This window comes from Rattus rattus, chromosome 8, assembly GCF_011064425.1.
Source record: "Rattus rattus isolate New Zealand chromosome 8, Rrattus_CSIRO_v1, whole genome shotgun sequence".
NCBI lineage: Eukaryota > Metazoa > Chordata > Mammalia > Rodentia > Muridae > Rattus > Rattus rattus.
This window is the reverse complement of record NC_046161.1, coordinates 3,381,201-3,406,600: the sequence shown is the minus strand read 5'-3', so window position 1 is coordinate 3,406,600 and position 25,400 is coordinate 3,381,201.

The following is a 25,400-nucleotide window of genomic DNA, read 5'->3' as shown; positions in this document are numbered from 1 at the left end:
ATAGAAATAATCGACACAACTGTCAAAGATAATGGAAAATGGAAAAAGCTACTGGTCCAAAACATACAGGAAATCCAGGACTCAATGAGAAGATCAAACCTAAGGATAATAGGTATAGGAGAGAGTGAAGACTCCTATGTCAAAGGACCAGTAAATATCTTCAACAAAATCATAGAAGAAAACTTCCTGAACCGAAAGAAAAAGATGCCCATAAACATACAAGAACTCAGAACTCCAAATAGATTGGACCAGAAAAGAAACTCCTCCCATCACTTATTAGTCAAAACACCAAATGCACAAAACAAAGAAGGAATATTGAAAGCAGTAAGGGAAAAAGGTCAGGTAACATATAAAGGCAGACCTATTGGAATCACACCAGAATTCTCACCAGAGACTATGAAAGCCAGAAGATCCAGGTCAGATGTCATATAGACATTAAAGAACACAAATGCCAGACCAGGATACTGTATCCAGCAAAACTCTCAATTAACATAGATGGAGAAACCAAGATATTCCATGACAAAACCAAATTTACACAATATCTTTCTACAAATCCAGCGCTACAAAGGATAATAAATGGTAAAGCCCAACATAAAGAGGCAAACTACACCCTAGAAAAAGCAAGAGACTAATAGTCTTGGGAAAAACACAAAGAGAAGAAAAGCACACAAACATAATCTCACATCCAAATATGAATATAACAGGAAGCAAGGATCACTATTCCTTAATATCTCTCAACATCAATTGTTGCAACTCCCCAATAAAAAGACATAGATTAACAAACTGGATACGCAATGAGGACCCTGCATTCTGCTGCCTACAGGAAACACACCTCAGAGACACAGACAGACACTACCTCAGAGTGAAAGGTTGGAAAACAATTTTCCAAGCAAATGGAAGGAAGAAGCAAGCTGGAGTAGCCATTCTAAAATCGAATAAAATCGATTTTCAACTAAAAGTCATCAAAAAAGATAAGGAAGGACACTTCATATTCATCAAAGGAAAAATACACCAAGATAGACTCTCAAACCTAAATATTTCTGCTCCAAATACAAGGGCACATACACACATAAAAGAAACCTTACTAAAGCTCAAAGCACACATTGCACCTCACACAATAATAGTAGGAGATTTCAACACCCTACTCTCATCAGTGGACAGGTCATGGAAACGGAAATTAAACAGAGATGAAAATAGACTAAGAGAAGTCATGAACCAAATGGACTTAACAGCTATTTATAGAACATTCTATCCTAAAGCAAAAGGATATACCTTCTTTTCAGCACCTCATGGTACTTTCTCCAAAATTGACCATGCATTGGTAAAAAACAGGCCTCAACAGATACAGAAAGATAGAAATAATCCCATGCATCCTATCAGACCACCATGGGCTAAAGCTGGTCTTCAATAACAATAAGGGAAGAACATCCATATATACATGGAAGTTGAACAATGATAACATGGTAAAGGAAGAAATAAAGAAAGAAATTAAAGACTTCTTAGAATTTAATTAAAGTGAACATGTAACATACCCAAACTTATGGGACACAATGAAAGCTCTGCTAAGAGGAAAACTCATACCTCTGAGTGCCTGCAGAAAGAAAGAGAAGAGAGCATATATCAGCAACTTGACAGCACACCTAAAAGCTCTAGATCAAAAAGAAGCAAATAAAGCCATGAGGAGTAGAAGGCAGGAAATAATCAAACTCAGGGCTGACATCAACCAAGTAGAAAGAAAAAGGACTCTACAAAGAATCAACTGATCCAAAGCTGGTTCTTTGAAAAAATCAACAAGATAGATAAACCATCAGCCAGACTGATGAGAGGACCCAGAGAGTGTGTCTAAATTAACAAAATCAGAAATGAAAAGGGAGACATAACTACAGAATCAGAGGAAATTAAAAAAATCATCAGATCCTACTACAAAAGCTTATATTCCACAAAACTTGAAAATCTGCCAGAAATGGACAATTTCCTAGACAGATACCAGGTACTGAAGTTAAATCAGGAACAGATAAACCAGTTAAACAACCCCATAACTCCTAAAGAAATAGAAGCAGTCATTAAAGTTCTCCCAACCAAAAAGAGTCCAGGTCCAGATGGGTTCAGTGCAGAATTCTATCAGACCTTCTTAGAAGATCTCATACCAATACTATCCAAACTATTCCAGAAAATTGAAACAGATGGAGCACTACCAAATTCTTTCTATGAAGCTACAATTACTCTTATACCTAAACCACACAAAGACCCTACAAAGAAATAGAAGTTCAGAACAATTTCCCTTATGAATATCGACGCAAAAATACTCAATGAAATTCTGGGAAACCAAATCCAAGAGCAGATCAAAACAATCATCCACCATGATCAACTAGGCTTCATCCCAGCCATTCAGGGATGGTTTGATATATGGAAAACCATCAACATGATCCATTATATAAATAAACTGAAAGAACAAAACCACATGATCATATCATTAGATGCTGAGAAAGCATTTGACAAAATTTAACACCCCTTCATGATAAAAGTCCTGGAAAGAATAGGAATTCAAGGCCCACACCTAAACATAGTAAAAGTCAAATACAGTAAACCAGTAAACATTAAACGAACATTAAACTAGATGGAGAGAAACTTGACGCAATCCCACTAAAATCCGGGACTAGGCAAGGCTTCCCATTCTCTCCCTACTTGTTCAATATAGTTCTTGAAGTTCTAGCCAGAGAAATCAGACAACAAAAGGAGATCAAAGGGATACAGATTGGAAAAGAAGAAGTCCAAATATCACTATTTGCAGATGGTATGATAGTACATTTAAGTGATCCGAAAAGTTCCACCAGAGAACTACTAAAGCTGATAAACAACTTCAGCAAAGTGGCTGGGTATAAAATTAACTCAAATGAATCAGTAACCTTCCACTACACAAAAGAGAAACAGGCTGAGAAAGAAATTAGGGAAACAACACCCATCATAAAAGTCCCAAATAATATAAAGTACCTCAGTGTGACCTTAACCAAGCAAGTGAAAGTTCTGTATGATAAGAACTTCAAGCCTCTGAAGAAAGAAATTGAAGAAGACCTCAGAAGATGGAAAGATCTCCCATGCTCAAGGATTGGCAGGATTAATATAGTAAAGATGGCCATTTTACCCAAAGCAATCTACAGATTCAATGCAATCCCCATCAAAATACCAATCCAATTCTTCAGAGTGTTAGACAGAACAACTTGCAAATTCATCTGACATAACAGAAAATCCAGGATTGCTAAAACTAACCTCAACAATAAAAGGACTTCTGGGGAAATCACTGTCCCTGAATTCAAGCAGTATTACAGAGCAATAGTAGTAAAAAACTGCATGGTACAGAGGCAGACAGATAGACCAGTGGAATAGAACTGAAGAGCCAGAAATGAACCCACACACCTATGCTCACTTGATTTTTGACAAAGGAGCCGAAACCATGCAATGGAAAAAAGATAGCATTTTCAGCAAATGGCACTGGCTCAACTGGAAGTCAGCATGTAGAAGAATGCAGATTGATCCAAGCTTATCACCCTGTACAAACTTAAGTCCAAGTGGATCAAGGACCTCCACATCAAACCAGATACACTCAAACTAATAGAAGAAAAAGTAGGGAAGCATCTCGAACACATGGGCACTGGAGAAAATTTCCTGAACAAAACACCAATGGCTTATGCTCTAAGATCAAGAATCGACAAATGGGATCTCATAAAACTGCAAAGCTTCTGTATGGCAAAGGACACTGTTGTTAGGACAAAACTACAACCAACTTATAGGGAAAAGATCTTTATCATCCTACAACTGATAGAGGGTTTATATCCAAAATATACAAATAACTCAAGAAGTTAGACCATAGGAATACAAATAACCCTATTAAAAAATGGGTTTCAGAGCTAAACAAGGAATTCACAGCTGAGGAATGCCGAATGGCTGAGAAACACCTAAGGAAACGTTCAACATCTTTAGTCATAAGGGAAATGCAAATCAAAACAACCCTGAGATTTTACCTCACACCACTGAGAATGGTTAAGGTAAAAAACACAGGTGACAGCAGAGGCTGGCGAGGATGTGGAGAAAGAGGAGCACTCCTCCATTGTTGATAGCATTGCAGACTGGTACAGCCATTCTGGAAATCAGTCTGGAGGTTCCTCAGAAAATTGGACATTGAACTACCTTGGGACCCAGCTATACCTCTCTTGTGCATATACCCAAAAATGCCCCAACCTATAACAAATGCTCCACATGCTCCAGTATGTTCATAGCAGCCTTATTTATAATAGCCAGAAGATGGAAAGAACCCAGATGCTCTTCAACAGAGGAATGGATACAGAAAATGTGGTACATCTACACAATGGAATATTACTCAGCTATCAAAAACAATGCCTTTATGAAATTCATAGGCAAATGGATGGAACTGGGAAATATCATCCTGAGTGAGGTAACCCAAGAACAGAAAAACGCACATGGTATGCACTCATTGATAAGTGGCTATTAGCTCAAATGCTTGAATTACCCTAGATGCACAGAACACATGAAACTCAAGAAGGATGACCAAAATGTGAATGCTTCACTCCTTCTTTAAAAGGGGAACAAGAATACCCTTGGCATAGAATAAGGAGGAAAAGTTTAGAACAGAGGCAGAAGGAACACCCATTCAGATCCTGCCCCACATGTGGCCCATACATATACAGCCACCCAATTAGACAAGATGGATGAAGCAAAGAAGTGCAAGCTGACAGGAACCGGATGTAGATCTGTCCTGAGAGACACAGCCATAATACAGCAAATTCATAGGCGAATGCCAGCAGCAAATCACTGAACTGAGATCGGGACCCCTGTTGAAGGAATCAGAGAAAAGACTAAAAGAGCTTGAAGGGTCTCAAGGCCCCATAGGAACAGCAATGACAACCAACCAGAGCTTCCAGGGACTAAGCCACTACCCAAAGACTATACATGGACTGACCCTGGGTTCCAATCTCATAGGTAACAATGAAGAGCCTAGTAAGAGCACCAGTGGAAAGGGAAGCCCTTGGTCCTGCCATGATGAACCCCTAGTGATGGTGATTGTTGGTGGGAAGGTGGTAATGGGGTAGGGGAACACCCATAGGGTAGGGGATAGGGAGGGGTTAGGGGGATGTTGGCCCAGAATCTCTGAAGGGGTATAACAATCGAAATGTAAATAAGAAATACTCAAGTTAATAAAGATGGAGGAAAAAAGGAAAAAAAAATGGAAATTAAAAAGTACACCCAGAGACAGAAAAAGTTGTGAGCAAAAAGAATGGAAAGAAAAAATATAAGAAAAAGACAGGCTGAGAAAAATCAGAAAAAAATAGTAAGAATTTCTTAAAATTTGAATCTAACAAAAATGCCTACTAGCATTTTCTTATGTAAAAAATAGTCATTTATGTTCATATTTTCCTAATTTTAAAGGAGATAGAATAGGTTTTCTTTCTATGATTCTCTGATGTCTTTCCAGATGACATACAATATGAAGTTTATAAGTATGTGTGGTTCACCCAACTAGAAAAACTTAGTTAAATTCTAGTGTCAATAGACAATAAGTGTCCCTTTGAATGAGTCTCCCCATAAATATTTATTACAATGGCATGTTATTGCACATTATAATGTTAGTCTTGCTGCAATGTGAAGAAATGATAAGAAATGTTTAGCAAGACAGATGATATAACAGTCAATTAAAAAGACAAAGTGAATAGTTGTATCCAAAGGTTCAAAACTGCATCAATGCTTACACAACTGACTTTGAGAAAGCAACAACAAAATAAGAAAGAGAAAGGGGAAAAAGAGGGTGAAGCGAAAAGGCTATAGAGAGACTGTGAGAGTCAGTATGTGTCATACTAACATCTTTGAAAAAGAAAGGCGAATCCAAAACCCTCTCCCTAACCAGCTGAGGAACATCTCTGTCCTGAGCCAGCAGGTGTTACTCCTTGACAGGGGTCTGAGAGGGAAAATCCAGGGGATCAGAGGTAAAAAAAAAAAAAGATAGGACAAGTTGCTTTAGGAGATGATCTATAAGCTATGTCACATGCCAAAGAAGCTTATTAAGAAGTACAGAGGTGCCGTAACATAGCTCTCTGTACCCAGATCCCACGGAGAGAAAGCTGGTCTCCAGGAGTGCTGACACACAGGCTTACAGGAGGGTCAATACACTCTCAGAGTGGATAAGGAGGTTATGGATGGGAAACCAGGAAAGAGGATAACATTTAAAATGTAAATAAAAATATAGAAGAGGAAGAGGAAGAAGGGGAAGAAGGGGAAGAGGAAGAAGAGGAAGAAGAAGAAGAAGAAGAAGAAGAAGAAGAAGAAGAAGAAGAAGAAGAAGAAGAAGAAGAAGAAGAAGAAGAGGAAGAGGAAGAGGAAGAGGAAGAGGAAGAGGAAGAGAAGAAGAGGAGAAGAACAAGAAGAAGAAGAAGAAGAAGAAGAAGAACAAGAACAAGAACAAGAACAAGAAGAACAAGAAGAAGAAGAACAACAAGAAGAAGAAGAACAAGAACAAGAAGAACAAGAAGAAAACAAGAACAAGAAGAACAAGAAAAAGAACAAGAAGAACAAGAAGAGCAAGAAGAAGAACAACAAGAAGAAGAACAACAAGAAGAAGAACAAGAACAAGAACAAGAAGAACAACAACAAGAAGAAGAAGAACAACAACAAGAAGAAGAACAAGAAGAAGAAGAAGGAGAACAAGAAGAAGGAGAAGGAGAAGAAGGAGGAGGAACAAGAAGGAGGAGAAGAAAAGAAGAAGAAGAACAAGAAGAAGAAGAACAAGAAGAAGAAGAACAAGAAGAACAAGAAGAGCAAGAAGAAGAACAAGAAGAAGAAGAACAACAACAAGAAGAAGAAGAACAAGAAGAACAAGAACAAGAACAAGAAGAACAAGAAGAGGAAGAGGAAGAGGAAGAGAAGGAGGAAGAAGAAGAAGAAGAAGAAGAAGAAGAAGAAGAAGAAGAAGAAGAAGAAGAAGAAGAAGAAGAAGAAGAAGAAGAAGAAGAAGAAGAAGAAGAAGAAGAAGAAGAAGAAGAAGTAATAGTAGTAGTAGTAGTAGTACAGAAGTAGGGGCAGAAACATACTAGGAGAAGCTATTGGAATTAGTCGGCGCTTTGGAGGCAGTTGGAAACCTAGTACAATGTAAATTCCATGGAACCCATGAGAGTAACTCTACCAAAGGCTTTTAGCATTGGGTAACAGGGATCCTAAATACACTATCTCCTATAACCATGCAAAGACCGAGTGGAAAAACAACCCAGCCACAAAACCTTCAACGTACAGTTTGTCCTGTCTGCAGAGTATGCTATACAGGATAGAAGGAAGCCTGTCATTGGAGAAGAAGGAAGGAGGGGCGGAAGAGAAGTTTGAAGGAGGAGGAGACTAAGAGAGGGAGGAAGAGACAGGACAGAGGAGAGAGAGTGGGGAGAAACCATGGCAGGTGATGTTAAGATTCTGCTCTGTATATTTAGATTGTTATCAATGTTCTTAAGGGATGGATGGTACCGGGCTTTGTATGTTTAAATGGGCAATTATATCTTACCAATTGGGTCAAAGATTATTGGGCTGTGTAGTCTTTTATGTGAGGATTTGAGTATAGGAAAGTGTGTGGCGGCAAGAGACACTAGGTCGCCGAGGGGTGGGGATGTGTTTCCACCAAGATATCTAGTAGATATCTGGGGCACTGCGGCGTGGACCTAGCAGGGTAAAAGACAACTACTCTTTTTTATTTTTATATTTTTACAACAACAGTGCTAGAACAAGAGTCAATCAGAATTGTCATCGGAGAGACTTCATCCAGGAGTTTATGGGAGCAAATACAGAGTTCCACAACCCAATATTAGGTGGAGCTCAGGGAATCCTGCAGAGGAAGGGCAGGGAAGGATCAGAGGAACTAGAATACTCAAAGATACACCATGAGAACAGGGCTCTCAAAATCAACTGACAGGGACTCATGGGAACTTTGGAGATCAGGGAGTCTGTAGGCATCTGACCTAGACCCTCTGCATATATTATGATTGAGTAGGTTGGTGTTCTTGTGGAAATCCTAACAGTGGGAGCAAGAGCTGACACTGACTGTTTTGCTTTCTTCTTTTCCCTTTTCTTCCTACTGAGTTGCCTTATCCAGCTTTTATCTGATTGTGTATGCCTGGTCTTACTGTCACTTCTTATGCCCTGTTTGATTGATATCCTGGGGGGGGCTGCTCTTTTCTGAAGAGAGGGGGAAGACTGAGATGGAAGGATTTGTTTGGGAAGGAATACATGAAAGAATAATACATTTATTTATTTATTATTTATTTATTATCTATCATCTATCTATTTATTTATTTTGAAACAATTCATCATGGAATATTAGCTCCTTTTGCAATAGGTCAATAAATAAAAAATAATGAAGAAGAAATTATAAAGATATTCCCATAAACAAATAGAAGTTAGTAACAGTGAAATCAATAGTGAAATTCATCAAACAATTGTGATTGTTGAACTGGTGAAAATCTATACAAACCATTAACTAGACTAAGAAACTGACATGAAATGAGTTGTTAAAGGGATTCCTCTATGGATATTACTTCCCTCCCATCATGCATGCATTCCTGAGAATATATAAAGGTCTGGAGTGTCCTATGAAAATAACATACAACTTGAATGTTCCTTTACCTCCAAAGCTTGAAAAAGCACGCTCTACTTCATCAAACAGTCAAAGGGATCCTCTCCTTGAACTTCAGTAACCTTGATCCTAGACAACAGGAATTTTCAAAGTTGATATAAGGTTATATTACATGATATAAATGCAAATGGACCCTTGTCATATGTGTCAGTCTCATTTTAAACAACGAACTTACTTAAATTTATAAAAAAATAGTTATTTATCTAAAAATAACTATAGCATCTTATATGATATTCTCAGGGAGAAATGGGACAAAATCAGCAAGAAGTTTATCAAGCTGAGTTGCACAATTGGGGCACAGAATATCTCAAAGGCCTCAGATTCTGAGCACACAGTGGTCCTGGAGAGATAACTCCAGTTTTTCAGGGTGATAAGCCAATTTCCCAGGAACCATAACCTTAACTCCTTTGAGGTCCATACTGAGACAGAGTCCACTTTTCCAAACAGACCTAAGTTCCTTTAGCTCTTTCATAGGGGCTTCTGTGACGTTTTGGACCACTCTAGCTCTCAGTGCATCTACTAATCATGTGCCTCAAATACATGGGCATTAAGAATGGTCCAGTGTAGGAAGGTGTTCCTGATGGTGCCAGTATCAGAAGAAACTCGTAGTGATTTCGTCTCAACATTCTTCTCAATATACTTTTATATGAAGTCATATGGTAGTTGCATTAAGCTTCTATGGTTAAGAGCTGTTACGAGGTAGGGACAAAGCAATCAAACACAGTGTATAGAACAAGAGGGACGGGGGCTGGAGAGATGGCTCAGCAGTTAAGAGCACTGACTGCTCTTCCAGAGGTCTTGAGTTCAATTCCCAGCAATAACATGGTGGCTCACAACCATCTGTAATGGGATCTGATGCCCTCTTCTGATGTGTCTGAAGACAGCTACAGTGTACTTATATATAATATTAAATAAACAAATCTTAAAAAAAAAAGAACAAGAGAGATTTAACATAGCACACTTGCATAGAATTAGACAGGAAAGGGAAGTAAGACAAAATATATTGGTTCACAAGTTACAATCTGTCAGGCTATTGAGCAATGCTGAATTTCAAATATGATAATAGTCACTGTATTCAGACAAGGCAGCTCCAGTGAGTCAGATTACATGATAAACATCATATTGGGTTCAGGCATTCCATCCATCAATAATGAATAATAATTCATCCAAAAGTGATAAAGGGAAGATAGAAAGATATAATGGGACATCTAGAAAGAAAAGAGGTCATTGATGTATAGATGGCTCAGTATGAATTTTTTCATCCACAGGAAGAAAAACTAATAAAAGGTCCAAACCAGAAAACAAATGCTAGTCATAGCTCTGACATACTTAAATGGAGAATTTTCCATAAATTTATTTTGAAAAGGAGAAAAATGTCTCTCAGCCTGGATATCAAGGGAGTTTGACGAGCTTTGTATATAATCACAGTGAATTCACTGACATATGGAAGCACTCAGAAGCAGCAATTCACAGAATTCCCTGTGGCCCTGCTCCATGTGCAGTGCTCCTCACTTGAGCCTGGTCCTATGCAGTGTATGATGTTGTTTCTTAGGCTCTGGAACTGACAAGACTCTCCTCACTGTTTTATTCAAACACTGTGCTCATGTCCTAAAAGTCTCCCAAGTTTCAGAATATACCAAGAATGATCAAAACCATACCTGTCAATAGTGAGCTTTCTCCTTCAGATTTCATTTAAGACTCCCCTTCTCTATTCTCACAGTGAGGTGCTGAGGATAATAATAACTGTGTTTTCCCTGTCATCCCCAAAACTGATGCAGAAAGATATTTATAGTCTCAAACAAAACCAACTGAAATAATTCTCTATTGAAACACAGAAATTCTGGCTCAGTCTACAAAGAACAGCCAGTCTCACTGTGTTTGAACCATGTTGTTCAATGTACACACTGTCCCTTCAGTCACACAGAAGCACCTAGTTCAAAACATCTATTTTAATAAAAATCTCTTTTGGTTTCTTAAAAGATTTTATGATGTCACTATGGCTTATGTCCCTGTGATATTAAGGTTAGTAACTTGTGGTCTGGAAAGAGAAGGCAGTGGTTAAGAACACTTGCTGCTCCTTCAGAGAATATGCCCTCGACTCCAGCTCAAGGTAGAATTGATATGTCTGGGCTCTACTTGCTCCAACACACACATACCCATGAACAAGCATACATGTAAATAAATGTTATTTAAAATAATAAACATGAATCTTAAAAGAAAAGATTAGCAACTTTTATTCACCAGGAAAGAATAGAAAGAGCAGAATTCATCCCCTAATAAGGGCGATGTGGGGGCAGGAGACACAGTGCAAGTAAAAGTGTTTACTCAAAGCATCTGTATCTAAGTTTAGATCATACCACCTGCTTGACATTGCTGGGTATTGTTGTTCACCTGCTTAGCAACACACCATACACACCACACACATACACACACACACACACACACACACACACACACACCACTACATTATTTACTACCTATTTATATATCAATCATCTATCTACCTTCAACCTATTTTATATCTCTCTGAATGTTTTCATTTACATATATATATATGTCATAAATATGAATGAAAATGCAGAGGTCTCACAAAATAGGAAGGGAAACATTGGAGATTGTGGGAAGCATTGATCTGCACAGAATGGAACAAACAAGAGAAAGTTTTAAAAAAAACAAACAAACAAAACAAAACAAAAAACCAGGAAATAGCTCTCATTTTATGTGAAAGCCTTTTCAGGGTATTGCTTCAATACTAAGCAATAGTGGCTCTCCCATATTCTCTTCTACATGTAGGTACTCTGGTCATCTGTGACTTGGTATAAAAAGCTTATGTACTTACTGTGTGCTCTGAGAAACCACGGTAGAAGAGTCCTGTAGTGAGGAGTTGAGTATGCCTTGCTGAGATAAGACTCTGGTTCCTCACAGGCTTATAACTTCCTGGTCTTTGTCCTCTAAGGACCTGTGACTTTCAACTCTAGATCCATGGCAACAGGTGCACAGAGGACTGAGAATAACTTTTCAACAACTTTGCTTTAGACAGCAAATCCACAGAAGCAATTATGAGGAGTTGAGAGAAAAATTTTTCTGTGAGTCTTTAGAGTATACAAGGTGTCACAAGCAGAGCCACACAAGTCCCATTCCAGGGATTCACAAGGAAGTTACATGGCTCTGTTTGAATCTGGGAAGATCTGACTGCTTATCTTCAAGACCTTATATCTTGGGAGATTTCAGACGTTGAATAACCAGCAGTAAGAGACATTAGAATGGGAGATTTCATAGATCATTAAATCTCACTTATTAGAATCAGCATTTTCTGAATGTTTCTTGCTTGTTTTGTGTACTGCTGTAGTCCATTAGTCTTGATGTCTAAAGAAAATACTTTGCATGTATTTACCACTATATATGTGAATAGCTTACGTGTGACTCCAATTTGAGCTATTATAAATGAGACTTCTCTAAACTTCATAGCAAACTTATTGCAATGCATTGTGTACATGGAATTTGATAGCATGGATTTCAGAAAGAGTCAATGGATTTTTGAGGTCTACAGGGTTTTAAAAATAAATTTATTTACTATCTTAAAATTTCAAGCATATATACAATGTAGCTTAATCATATCTACTCCCCTACCCCTTCTCCAATATATCCTTTCTGGTAGATCTCCCTCCCAATTTCACATCTTTTCTTTTCTTTATTTGTCATTTTTAAACATCACCTACCAAGTCTAATTAGTCATATTCATATGCTCGTATCATTCACTATGCCTTGGACAATGTTTCAGTTTTCAAACACCCAAAGAAAAGTGACTCTCCCGCTCTTAGACCCAATCCACTGCAAATAGGTCCATATATATGAGTAGGGCCTCAGTAACTCCTCCCCTTACCCATGTTGGAATGTGCCACTTAAAACTGAATTAATTTTGCAGAGCCTTGTGTGGGTAACCACAGGAGCTCATAAGGCCAGCAGACATGTCATACACAGAAGACAACATTTTATATCTGAACACTTATAGCCACTATTTCTAAGCAGTTGACTAGTTATTAGTCTTTTTTAACTATAGCCTACTACAAAGGAACTTCTCTGTCAAAGGTTTAGTGTCATACAAATCTATGAATACAAACATAAACATTTAAAAAGCATTTGGTAATATGACCATTTAGCAAAACAGCTATAATGGGTTATCATATAGGGTCTATTATTTCCAAAGCCTTGGGAATTTGACTGGATTTAAAAGACCAGGCATGAACTCTCTCTTAAGACATGGCTCACAGATTCAATCAAAAAGCAACTGGTTACCTCAGGAACAGCTGTGCAACAACTGTACTGGGAAGCATATCTTGCTTGGGTAAGACATTATTGTAGCGTGCTGGGTTCACTGCTGAATAAGAATGTCTTAGTTAAGGTGCTGTTGATGTAAACAGACACCATGACCATGGCAATGCTTATATAGGAAATCATTAAATTGAGGCTAGCTTACAGATCAAAGGTTTCATCCATTATAATTGTGGCAGGAAACATAGTGACCTGTAGAAAGACATGATGCTGGAGAAGTTCAATATCAAGATTGACAGGCAGCAAGAAGGAAGACAGAGACACATTGGCAAGATTTGAGTTTCTGAGGCCTCAAAGCCCTCCCCCCAGGGACCCAAGTACTTCAAATGGACCACACTTCTTAATGGTGCAACTCGCTATGATCAAGCATTGAAACACATGAGTCTATTGAGTCATTCCTATTCAAACCATTACATTCTACTCCTTGCCTCCCATAGGCTTGAAATCATAAAATAATGCAGACGTGTTTTCAGTACAACTTACAAATTCCCCATAGTTTCTTTTAAAGTTCAAAGTTCAAAGTCTCTTCTGAGATTCATGCATACTCTTAGCTATAATCCCCTGTCAAATCAAAATAAAAAAAAGATCATGTACTTCCAAAATATAATGGCAAAGGATATATATTTTCTTTCACAAAGGTAGAGAACATAGTAGGAAAATACTGAACCAAACAAGACTGAAAAGCAGCTAGGCAGACTCCAAACTCTGCCTCTCCATGTCTGATGTCAAAACACTCTTCAGATCTCTTACTCCTCTCATCTTTGTTTAAATGCAACACAATTGTTTCTAATAGGCTAGTTCCACTCCCTTTTAGCAGTTCCATGGCAGATATCCTATGGCTCTGGCATCTCCAACATATTGGGTTCTACAAGGTAATAAAGGCTTCAGTTCATAGCTCCATGCAATGGCCTCTAGGACTGTCTAGACCACCCTGCCTAGAAAAGGGACATCACTACCACACACCTGGTCTCAGTATCTTTCCTCAGTCTCAGCCAGAGATTCCATAATCTAATTCCACTATCCCAGACTCTAAAAACAGAGCCATATTCCTGATGCTGCCAGGTTCTGCTGCTTATTGGAGCTGGAACATGTTCCCCTCCTTCAATGACATCTTCACCAGCTTTCTGTCTTCAATGAATTCCTTCACTGCCTAAGTTTGATTGTCCTAAAACTCAATCTGTAGACCAGGTCAGTTTAAACTCAGAGGTTCAACTGTCTCTGCCCCTGAATCCTGAGATAAAAAGCTTATGTTTTCACACCAGACTCTAAGATTTTATTTGATTATTTTTCAAAAGTTGGAGTCATAACTGAGTGTAATCTTGCCCAAAGCCACCACTCCTTTTATTCCATTTAACAGCAGATTTTTCTTTGTTCTATTTGTCTCCTTAAAATCAGGATTTAGCTATCTTCCACTTTCTGATGTTCCTTTTCTGTTAAAATTGTACATTTTGTAACTTTCCCTTCTCAGCCTGCTCCATTTCATTATAGATTTGCAGAAGTGTGGCCATTAATAACCACACAACATAGTCTACACAGTGCTAATTTAAAATTGCCATAAACACAATCAATCCAAAACTCTACAATTTAACCTAAGACAAGTCTTTCAGACAAAGAAAAATAAAATTCCACAATCTTCACTAAAATGTCACAAGATGGTTTCTAGGACAGATACTATCACATTCTATTTCTCTGAAACCTCTCAGACAAGGCCCCCATAGTTCACTGTCACCCATGCTTCTACTAGTATGGCTCACTAAATTCCATTTAAAGCATTCAACTGTTTCTTTTCTAATTCCAAGTCCCAAAATTTTCCAGATTCCTCCAAACAAAATCACGGCCGGGCCTATTACAGCAATATTCTATCCCCTGGTACCAACTTCTCTCTCTCTCTCTCTTTGTTATGGTTTAATTACTGTGAAGAGACACCATGACCATGCGAATTTTCATAAATGAAAACATTTAATTGTGGCTGCCTTAAAGCTCAGAGGTTTAGTTCATTATCATCATGGCAGTAAGCATGGTAATTAAATTCAAACACATGAGTCTATGACGATATGCCTCTACAATACAACTATATTTTGAGATGATAGTCTTAGATTATCAACAAAAGTTACTATATAAAGAAGCAGGAGAGAGGATAATGAGTAGTAGGAAAGAAAAGTCCACATGAGGAACTGAATGGGTTGGGTGGCTCTGGATACAAGGAAGACTCTAGGGCAGTACTTGGCACTGTGAATACACTCTACCTGCTCCTTTTCCCAGCTGAAGATGTTCACTATGGTGACACTATCTCAAACAATGAGACTAAAACACAGACTGTTAGTAAAGCAGAGCAAGAACACATACAGTGTTTCAGAAACAAAACCAGCACAGCATCCAAAATTGAATATTATTGCCATCCCTGTTCTTAGGAGGACCAGTCATTCTCATGGCACGTGCACAAGCCAGCTGAATGAACAGTGGAAACTGATGTATTTGATGGTTCTGCATAGCAACTTTATCCGTTTTGTGCTGCTGAGCTGATTGTGATTGCTTGAAAGCACCATAGGACATAAGTGTTAAAAAGGGAAACTCCCCAGGATCACAGTAAGTTTACATATGAAGTTATTTGGGAGAAATTTTAACCCATGATCATAAATGTCTTGACATTAAAGGAGTAAACAAGTAGGATCTGAGTTTGTGGAAGACCATTCTCAGAAAGGACATTAAAATTCTTCTGTCTGTTGCCCTCTGGGTTCAGGTCCTAGGTCTGTGTTCCCTCCAGTCTCTTCAGGTGAGAAGTTTAGCAATGGAGAAATAAATTCTGTTTTGTATGTCTATAATATGTGAGAATATTTAAGAATATGGGTGCCTGGGTGGCATAGTGTGCATGTGCAGGTTAGAACACAACATACACTGCCATTAATTCCCTTCTACATGATTTGACACACAATCTCTTCATTTTGATATTTGCTGCTGTATACATCAGGTTAGTTGATGAACAAGCTTCTGGAGACTCTCCAGTCTCATCCCCAACTCTGTAGCAGACCTTTTGCTATGTCTTCTCCTTACTAATTGCCCCTATTCCTAGAACAAATATATATATTTGTGGAATGCCATTATTTCCTCCCTCCTGTGGACCTTATCAAACAAGCCCCCAAGTCAATCCCCATTTCAAAAGATCAGCTCCCAATACTTAGAAATACTTTTTACCTGGAACAACAAGTAGCCATACATAGCAGGACCCAAGAATAACTTCCTACCAGAAAACACACAGAGAGCACATACTCCTAAAACCCAAGGAAGGTAACAGAAATCAAATAACAAATATCCACCCAATAAAGAAAGACCAGATATCAGTACCCACACTAATAATTTCCCTAATCCCAGATGCCTACACACCAAATTTAAACACAGTAACGGCCAGGGTAATATAGCCTCATTAGAGCCCAGAGATTCTACTAGAGCAGGTACTGAGTATTTCAACATAGCTAAAGCTCAAGGAGAAGACTTTTAAACAGCTTTTATAGACATGATAAATGTCGTTAAAGAGGAAATGAATAAATCCTTAAAGAAATCTATGAAAGCACAAATAATGGAAGGAAATAAAGACCTGAAAGTAGAAATAGAATCAAACAAGAAAACATAAACCGAGGGAAATCTGGAAATGAAAAATTTAGGAATTTGGAGAGGAAACTCAAGACATAAACTTCATCCCTACAATAAAAGAAATGGAAGAGGGAATCTCAGGCACTGAGATGAAATGGATATTATATTGGACAATGAAAATGTTAGATGATAAATCTAAAAAAAAACCTGCTGATATGAGGATACTGTGAAAAGACCAAATTTCAGAATAATAGGAATAGAGCAAGGAGAAGAAACCCATGTCAAAAGCAGAAAAATATTTTCAACAAAATAATATAAGAAAATTTACTTATCTTAAAGAAGTAGATACCTCTCAAAGTACACCAAATTGACAGGATCAGAAAAGAAAGTGCAATTCCAACATAATAATTAACACAGTAAACATATGGAACAGAGAAAGAATATTAAAAATCAGCAAGGAAAAGAAACTAATATGTAAAGCCAGACCGACTAGAATTACAGCTGATCTCTGAATAGACTCTAATACACAAAAGACCTGGATAGGTGTGCTATAGATTCTAAGTAATAACAGACCCACCCTAGAATACTATACACAGCAAAGCTCTCAGTCATAATATAAGGAGAAAGTAAGGCATTCCATGATTTATTAAAAAAGCTCTAATGGCCCAATGGGGATGAATGGGGATGATATTAGCTAAACCACCCAATAAAAGAAAGAGAGAACCTATAGAGACCCTATCCAGAGGTCAGGCATGACCTCCAGATAAGGGATGGGGTCACCCACACACCCATCTCAAAAATATTAACTCAGAATTGCTCCTGTTTAAAGGATGAGGACAAAGAGTGGAACAGAGACTAAAGGAAAGGCCATCCAGAGACTGCCCCACCTAGGAATCCATCCCATCTGCAGACATCAAGCCCAGACTCTACGCTAATTCCAAGAAGAGCTTGCTGACAGGAGCCAGTTACAACTGTCCCCAGAGAAGCTCCACCAGACCTGACCAGTAGAGCCAATCATCAGACTGAGCACAGAGACCCCAGTGAAGGAGTTAGGGGAAGAACTGAAACAGTTGAAGAGGGTTGCAACCCCATAAGAAGAACAACAATATCAACCAAACAGAACCCCAAGAGCTCCCAGGGGTTAAACCACCAACTAAAGAGTATTGGTCACACACACACACACACACACACACACACACACACCCACACTCTCACAAGAAAATAACTAATATCAACAAACATCATTCATTGATATTAATGGTCACAATTTCCCAGTTAATAAAAAGCACAAACTAACAGAATGGATGTGAAAACAGGATCCATACTTCTGCTGCTTCCAAAAACATACCTTAACATGAAGGACAGACATCATCACCTCAGGGTAAAAGTAAGGAAAAGTTACTCCAAGTAAATGAAACTAAAAAGCAAGATGATGTAGCCATTTTAATGTCTGACAAAACAGACTTCAAACTAAAACTAGTCAGAAGATAGATGGAAAGACCCTACACAGTTATCAAAGGAAAATTCTGCCAAGGAAATATTTAATCAAGCAGAAGGGCACCCAAGTACATAAAAGGAACACTATACTTAAATAACATTTTTGAAACACATACACACACAGAGAGTGGAAGACTTTAACACTTCACTCTCACTAGTAGACAGGTTATCCAGACATAAAATAATCAGAAAAATGCTAGAGCTAACTGATGTTGTAAACCAAGTGGACCTAACACAGATTAATTGAACATTTCACCCAAACACAAAAGAATATATATTGTCTTTTCAGCACCTCATAAAACTTACTCTAACATTGACCACATATGCTTATCTAAGTAGATACATGAAAACTGACATAACATGTCTGAAACCTGGCAGCCATGAACCAAACCTGAATATCAACAGAACTTTCACTTGCTTGGTTAGAGTTACCCCAAGATATTTTATATTATTTATGAATATTGTGAAGGGTGTTATTTATCTAATTTCTTTCTCAACCTGGTCATCGTTTGTATAAATAAAAATCTACTGATTTCTTTGAGTTAATTTTATATCTAGCCACTTTGCTGAAGTTATCAGCTGTAGTAGTTCCTGGTAGAATTTTTGGAAATGCTTATGTATACTATCATATCATCTGCAAATAGAGATACTTGGACTTCTTCCTTTCCAATTTGTATCCTCTTGATCTCATTCAGTTGTTGTCTTATTGCTCAGGATAGAATTTCAAGTACCATATTGAATAGATAGGGAGAGAGAGGGCAGCCTTCTAGTCCCTGATTTTAGTGGAATTGCTTTTAAGATTTTTTTCTATTTAGCTTGATGTCTGTCACTGGCTTGCTATATGTTGCTTTGATTGCGTTTAGGTATGTGTCTTGTATTGCCAATCTCTATAATACTTTTAACACGAAGGGGTGTTGGATTTTATCAAAGACTATTTCAGCATCTAGTGAAGTGATCATGTGATTTTTTTCTTTCAAGTTGTTTATATGGTGGGTTGCATTGATGGATTTTCATATACTGAACCATCTCTGCACCCCTTTGTTGAGTCTTTGGGTGATTTAGGTATCTAGGTGACTGTGGACTCACAGAATAAGTTTGGCAGTATTCCTTATCTTTCTATTTTGTGGACTAGTTTGAAGAGTATTGTATTATTTCTTCTTTGAAAATCTGATAGAATTTTGCACTAAAATCATCTGACCCTGGGCTTTTTTTTGTTTGGGAGAATTTAATGACTACCTCTATATATTTAGGGGTTATAGGGCTATTTAAACAGTTTACCTGATGTTGATTTAACTTTGGTAAGTGGTATCTGTCTAGAAAATTGTCCATTTCACTTAGATTTTCCAATTTTGTCTAGTACAGGCTTCCCCCCCATTTTTATTAAATTGGGTATTTCTTATTTATATTTCAAATGTTATTCCCTTTCCTGGTTTCCTGTCCATCAGCCTCTAACCCATCCTCCTCCCCTTCTATAAGGGTGTTCCCCTCCCCATCCACCCTTCCTTAATGCCCCCACCAACAATCCCCTACATAGGGGATCTAACCTTAGCAGGACCAAGGGTTTCCACTTCAACTGGTGCCCCAACAAGACTATTCACTGCTACACATTCAGTTGGAGCCCAGAGTCAGTTCACGGGTAGTGGCCAGTCTTTGGGTAGTGGTTTAGTCCTTGGAAGCTCCGGTTGGTTGGCATTGTTCTTATGGGGTTGGAAGCTCCTTCAGCTCTTTCAGTCCTTTCTCGAATTCCTCCAACGGGGGTCCCATTCTCAGTTCAGTGGTTTGCTGCTAGCATTCACTTCTGTATTTGACATATTCTGGCTGTCTCTTAGGAGAGATATACATCCGATTCCTGTCAGTATGCACTTCATCAATCTTATCTAGTTTTGGTGGCTGTATATTTATGGGCCACAGGTGGGGCAGGCTCTGAATGGCTGTTCCTTCAGTGTCTGCTCTGAACTTTGCCTCCTATCCTCTCTTATGGGTATTTTTGTTCCCCTTTTTAAGGAGTGAAGCATCCACATTTGGTCATCCTTCTTGAGTTTATGGGGTTCTAATTATGGTTTCATGTTGTCACAGTTATTTAGAAAGAAATGAATCAATAGATATCAATAGGTATTTTTTATGTATATCTGAATTGCTGCTTCTCCTCCCGATGGCCCATCACTGAGTCCTGCCCCCCCATCTTCACTCCCCATTGTGTCTGAGAGGGTGGGACATCACCCCACCCTGATACATCAAGTCTTTGCAGGATTAGGTAAATCCTTTCCCACTGAGGAAAAACAGGGCAGCCCTCTGTTACCTATGTTCTGGGGGTCTGTGTCTAGCCTGTTTATGCTCTTTGCTTGGTGGCTCAAACTCTGAGAGTTCTCTGGGGTATAAGTTAGTTGATACTGTTGGTCTTCCTATGGGCTTCCTATCCCATTCAAAGCCTTCAATCTTTCCCCTAACTCTTCCATAAAAGTTGCCTGACCTCAATTCAGTTTAGCTGTGGGTGTCTGCATCTCTTTCAGTCAGCTGCTGGGTAGAGCCTGTCATAGGACAGTTATGCTAGGTTCCTCTCTGTAAGAATAACAAAGTATCATTAATAGTGTCACAGATTCTTGCTTGCCCATAGGATGGGTCTCAAGTTGGGCCAGTTATTGGTTGGCCATTTTCTCAGCCACTGTCCCATCTTTGTTTCTACATTTCTTTTAGACACGACAAATTTTGGTGGAAAGTTTTGTAGGTAGGTTAGTGTCCTTATCCCTCCACTTCAGGTTCTGCCTGGTACGGAAGGTGGCCTCTTCAGCTTCCACGTCCCCACTGTTAGTTATCTCATATAAGGTCACTGACATTGACTCCTGGGAGCATTATCCATCCCAGGTCACTGGGATTTTCTAGAGATTCCATTCACCCTACCCCCGGCAGCTGCATATTTCTATTCATTCTCCTAGCCCTCTGAGCATCTCTCCTGTATCCTTCCATACATGATCCTGACCCCCTATTCCACTCCACTCCTCCAGCTCAGATTCCCCCTGACTTCAGCTTCCCATTACTATCTATTCTACTTCACTTTTTTAGTGAGAGTCACTGGTCCCCCCTTAAGCCTGCCTTGTTACTTGGCACATTGAGTAGAAAGTGACATAGATGCACACCAGAATCAGGATGACTTGAGTGGCTCTGGCTTCAGGTGAGACACAAGAATGGTGGTCACTGTGGATGTACTGGACCTGCTTCACATGCCTGTAGAGCAAGTTCACCACGGAGACAGTAGTTCAGGCCATGAACCGCAGATAGAGAACATCAATGAAGCAGATCAAAAATAAATATAGTGGACGCTCAGAACTTCCAGAACCAACTAATAAGCAGTAGGCCACATTTAATTTCTTAGTGAAATGTCTGTTGGGATCAAGAACAGTCACTCTCATAGCAATTCTGTTTCAGATGCACCAGCCAGTTGAAAGTACAGGAGAGAACAATGTACCTGATGGCTCTCTGCTTAACCTTTATCCTCCTAGAGTTGCTGGGGGTAACTTGCAAGCAACTCAGGAGCCATGTGGAATAATGGGAAGCTCCTTGGACTGTACAATGCAGGCATATAACAAATTTAAATCTACTGTCATCCAGAAATATTTCAGTCCAAGCTCTGTTATTGTTTGATGAATGTCTTTTGAGATCACAGACATGAAGTTGGCAAAAAGTCACCTGCTTTAAAAACTCATCTTTAAATATAGACCTGAAATAATAAACCAGAAGTGACCAGTTACTCAAGATTTCTACAGCTGTGTGAGAAAATAATCACCATTGGCAAATTCTCAGGAACCATCCTCTTGTCATCTAAGAAAAGACAAACATATTCACATCAAGAGACATAAAAATAAAATACTTTAGCATGGATTTCCTTTGTGTTTGTTCTCACATGTCTCTGATTTCTAGAAAATCACTTAATTGAGGCTGGCTGACAGTTTCAGAGGTTCAGTCCAGAATCATCACTGTGGGAATTATGGCAGTCTGCAGGCTGACAGGGAGCTGGAGAAGCCAAGAGTTCTACATCTTGATTCAAAGGCAGCAGGAGACTGTCTCAACAATGGGTATAACTTGAGTATAGAGACCTCAAAGCCTGTCTCCACAGTGAAACACTTCCTCCAAGGCCATATCTACTCCAACAAGGCCTCATTTCTTAATACTTCCACTCCCTATGGGGCAAGTATTCAACCTGAGTCTTTGCAAGCCGTACCTATTCAAACTACCACAGAAGGAATTGAAAGAATCTTGAGTTTTAAAACTTCTGTCCATTCATCAAAAGGGTTCTCTTAGAGAGAAATCCTGAGCTAGTATAATTCTTATTGGCACTTGGAGATTTCTACACCTTGCAATGGTACAAAAAGCTGCAGACCTAGGTGGGGAAGCAGAGTTTACTTCAAATCCACAAGTGCGTGGAAAGTTACACTTTTCAAATAAGCTCCAGAAGTAGATGAGGAACCAGAGTGGGAACCAGATGTGATCTTGCTTAAGGATCACAGGTAGTGGAAAGATCCACACTCAGAAGACAAGTTATAATCCCAGGTATAAGGTCTTAGCTGACACAAAATAAAGCCTTACCCTCAGAGAAAGACTGGAAACAGAGGGCCTGACTTTCAAAACTAGTTCACCAGAGGAGTAGGATACACCAAATCTACTAGGACACACCTCTTCACAGAACATTGGAATAACCACAAAAGAAAGAAAGAAAGAAAGAAAGAAAGAAAGAAAGAAAGAAAGAAAGAAAGAAAGAAAGAAAGAAAGGAAGGAAGGAAGGGAGGGAGGGAGGAAGGAAGGAAGGAAGGAAGGAAGGAGGCAGGCAGGCAGGCAGGCAGGCAGGCAGGCAGGCAAAAACAAAAAATAGAAAAGAAAGAATACCTCATCTAACACACTGACTCCAGATGTACAGTCCTGGCTCAAAAACATAAGCAAAGTTTCTCCCACAAATCAGTGGCCCCATCATAATGACACCAAATGAAAATTACCTAGAAGAACTACCAGACAAAGAGTTAAAAAATGATATTAAGTATGTTCAAATAATTAAATAACATGAATAAACTCTAAAAGAACAAAAACAGAGAATGGATGAAATAGGAAAGGAAATGGTAAGATCTGAAAATAATAGTAGAAATGCTGAGGAATAACTGACCTGAAATGATACTGCAAAGAAAAAAAATGAATAAGCCAAGTAAAATCCTCAGTAGAGAGCCAAATCAAGAAAAGGGATCAGGCAGAAAACAAATAGTGAGTTATGGAAGTCCAAATTGAGGAATGAGATAATGTAGTAAGTATCAATAATAAATTGAAAAGAAAATATGAACAAAGACTGGAAGAACTCTAAAACACCATAAAATATCTGACCTTCAGATTTTGTGCATTGGAAAAGGGAAAAACTGTGGTGAAGGCATGCAGAGTATTTTCAATTCTCTTTCCAAACCTAGAAAAGAAATGTGTGTCCAATAATTCTGCAGAATTTCAAATATATAAAACTAGAAAAGAAACCCACTGTGTAATATAAAGTTGAAATATTAAAAACAAATATTAATGAGTAATTAAGTAATTATATTTAAACTAATAATTTTAAACTCTTCAAAATTTGAAAATATAAGACCCGGTACATGAGCCTACTAGATCCTCAAAGAATAACTAATACTAACACTCCTCAAATTGTTCCAATAAATTGGTGTGGCGCCCACCTCGTCCGGCAAGGAAGATGCAACACCGTCGGATCCTTGTCAACAGCCTTTATTGCAGGACACCTTCATTGCTGATACAGGGACCTCAAGCAGCAAGAGTGCTCACCTTATATACACAGCAGCTGAGGCTATGCTAATTGTCCTTCAGGGGTTGGCGGAGCATGAATTACCTCATTAGCATGGTGCTGCTCCCTCATTAGCATATTACCGGCCGACTGATGCCAGGTGCAAAGCCTGCGCATGCGCAGTGCCGTTGTTCACCACAGGAGGGTGCCCTACAAATTGGTAAGGAAAGAATGCTTCCAAATTCTTTTTACAAAGCCAGTGTTCTCTTGATGCCAAAATAAGACAAAGACTCAACATAAAAACAGACTTATAGGTGACTCTTCTTGAAAAATATAGATGCAAAAAGTCTCAGTAAAATAGCTGTAAACTAAATTCAAATTAGTCTTTCCTATCTCACTCTCTGTTTCCTGCCTGATTAATTTATTTTATTTTATTTTTCCTTTTTCCTGACATTCCCCTACACTGGGCTATTTGAGCTTTCCACAGGAACAAGAGCTTCCCCTCCTATTATTGCCAGACAATGCCATCCCTTGCTACATGTGCAGTTGGAGCCATGGGTCCTCCCATGTGTACTCTGATTGGTGGTTTAGTTCCTGGGAGCTCTGAGGGATCTGGTTGGTTAACATTTTTGTTTTCCCTATGGGGTGGCAAACTGCTTCAGCTCCTTCAGTCTTTTTTCTAACTCCTCCATTGGGGTCCCCATGCTCAGTCTGATGGTTAGCTTCAAGTATCCTCATCTGTATCAGTAAGGCTGTGGCAGAGCTTCTCAGGAGACATCCATATCAGGCTCCTGTCAGCAAGCACTTCTTGGCATCACCAATAGTGACTGGGTTTGCAGTACCTAGGTGTGGCAGGATGACCTTTCCTTCAGGCTCTGCTCCACTCTTTGCCCATGTATTTCCTTTAGACAGGAGCAACTCTGGGTAAAAATTTTGAGAAGGGTAGGTGTCCTTATTATATGTTGGAGCATCTTTTCGGTATGTGTCCAGAAGTAGTATAGCTGGGTCCTCAGGTAGTACTATGTCCAATTGATTTCATTTTTACATGCATAGATGTGTGTGTTTGTGGAGAAGGAGTACCTGTTTGCGTTCCTTCAAAAGCAGAAGAGGGAGTCAAAGCACCAGAGCTTGAGTTGAGCAGCTGCTTGACATCAGGGTTGAGAACCAAACCTGTGTTCTGCAAAAGCAGCAAGTACTCTTAACTGCTAAGTCATCTTGGAGTCCTATGAGCCCATAAGCTTTCAGTGTCCTCTAAACATGACAGGACAGTTCCCCTCTTGAACACACAGAAGCTAGTGTTGTCTGCCCAAGACCTATATGCAGGGGATCAAGCCACTAGATTTTCTACAAAGGGAGAGAAAAAGGGTTCGTGAGCTTCTAGCTGAGGAGCTATTGACAGTTAATGGATAAGGAAGAAGAAGAGCCCATTTTCTTTAATGTGAGTCATGTTAAGCTGCTCATACTACTGTGGGTGATCCCACACCCATGCACATGTGAAAAACACTAACTAGACATAGGGTCAGGGGATAAGGAGACAGACAG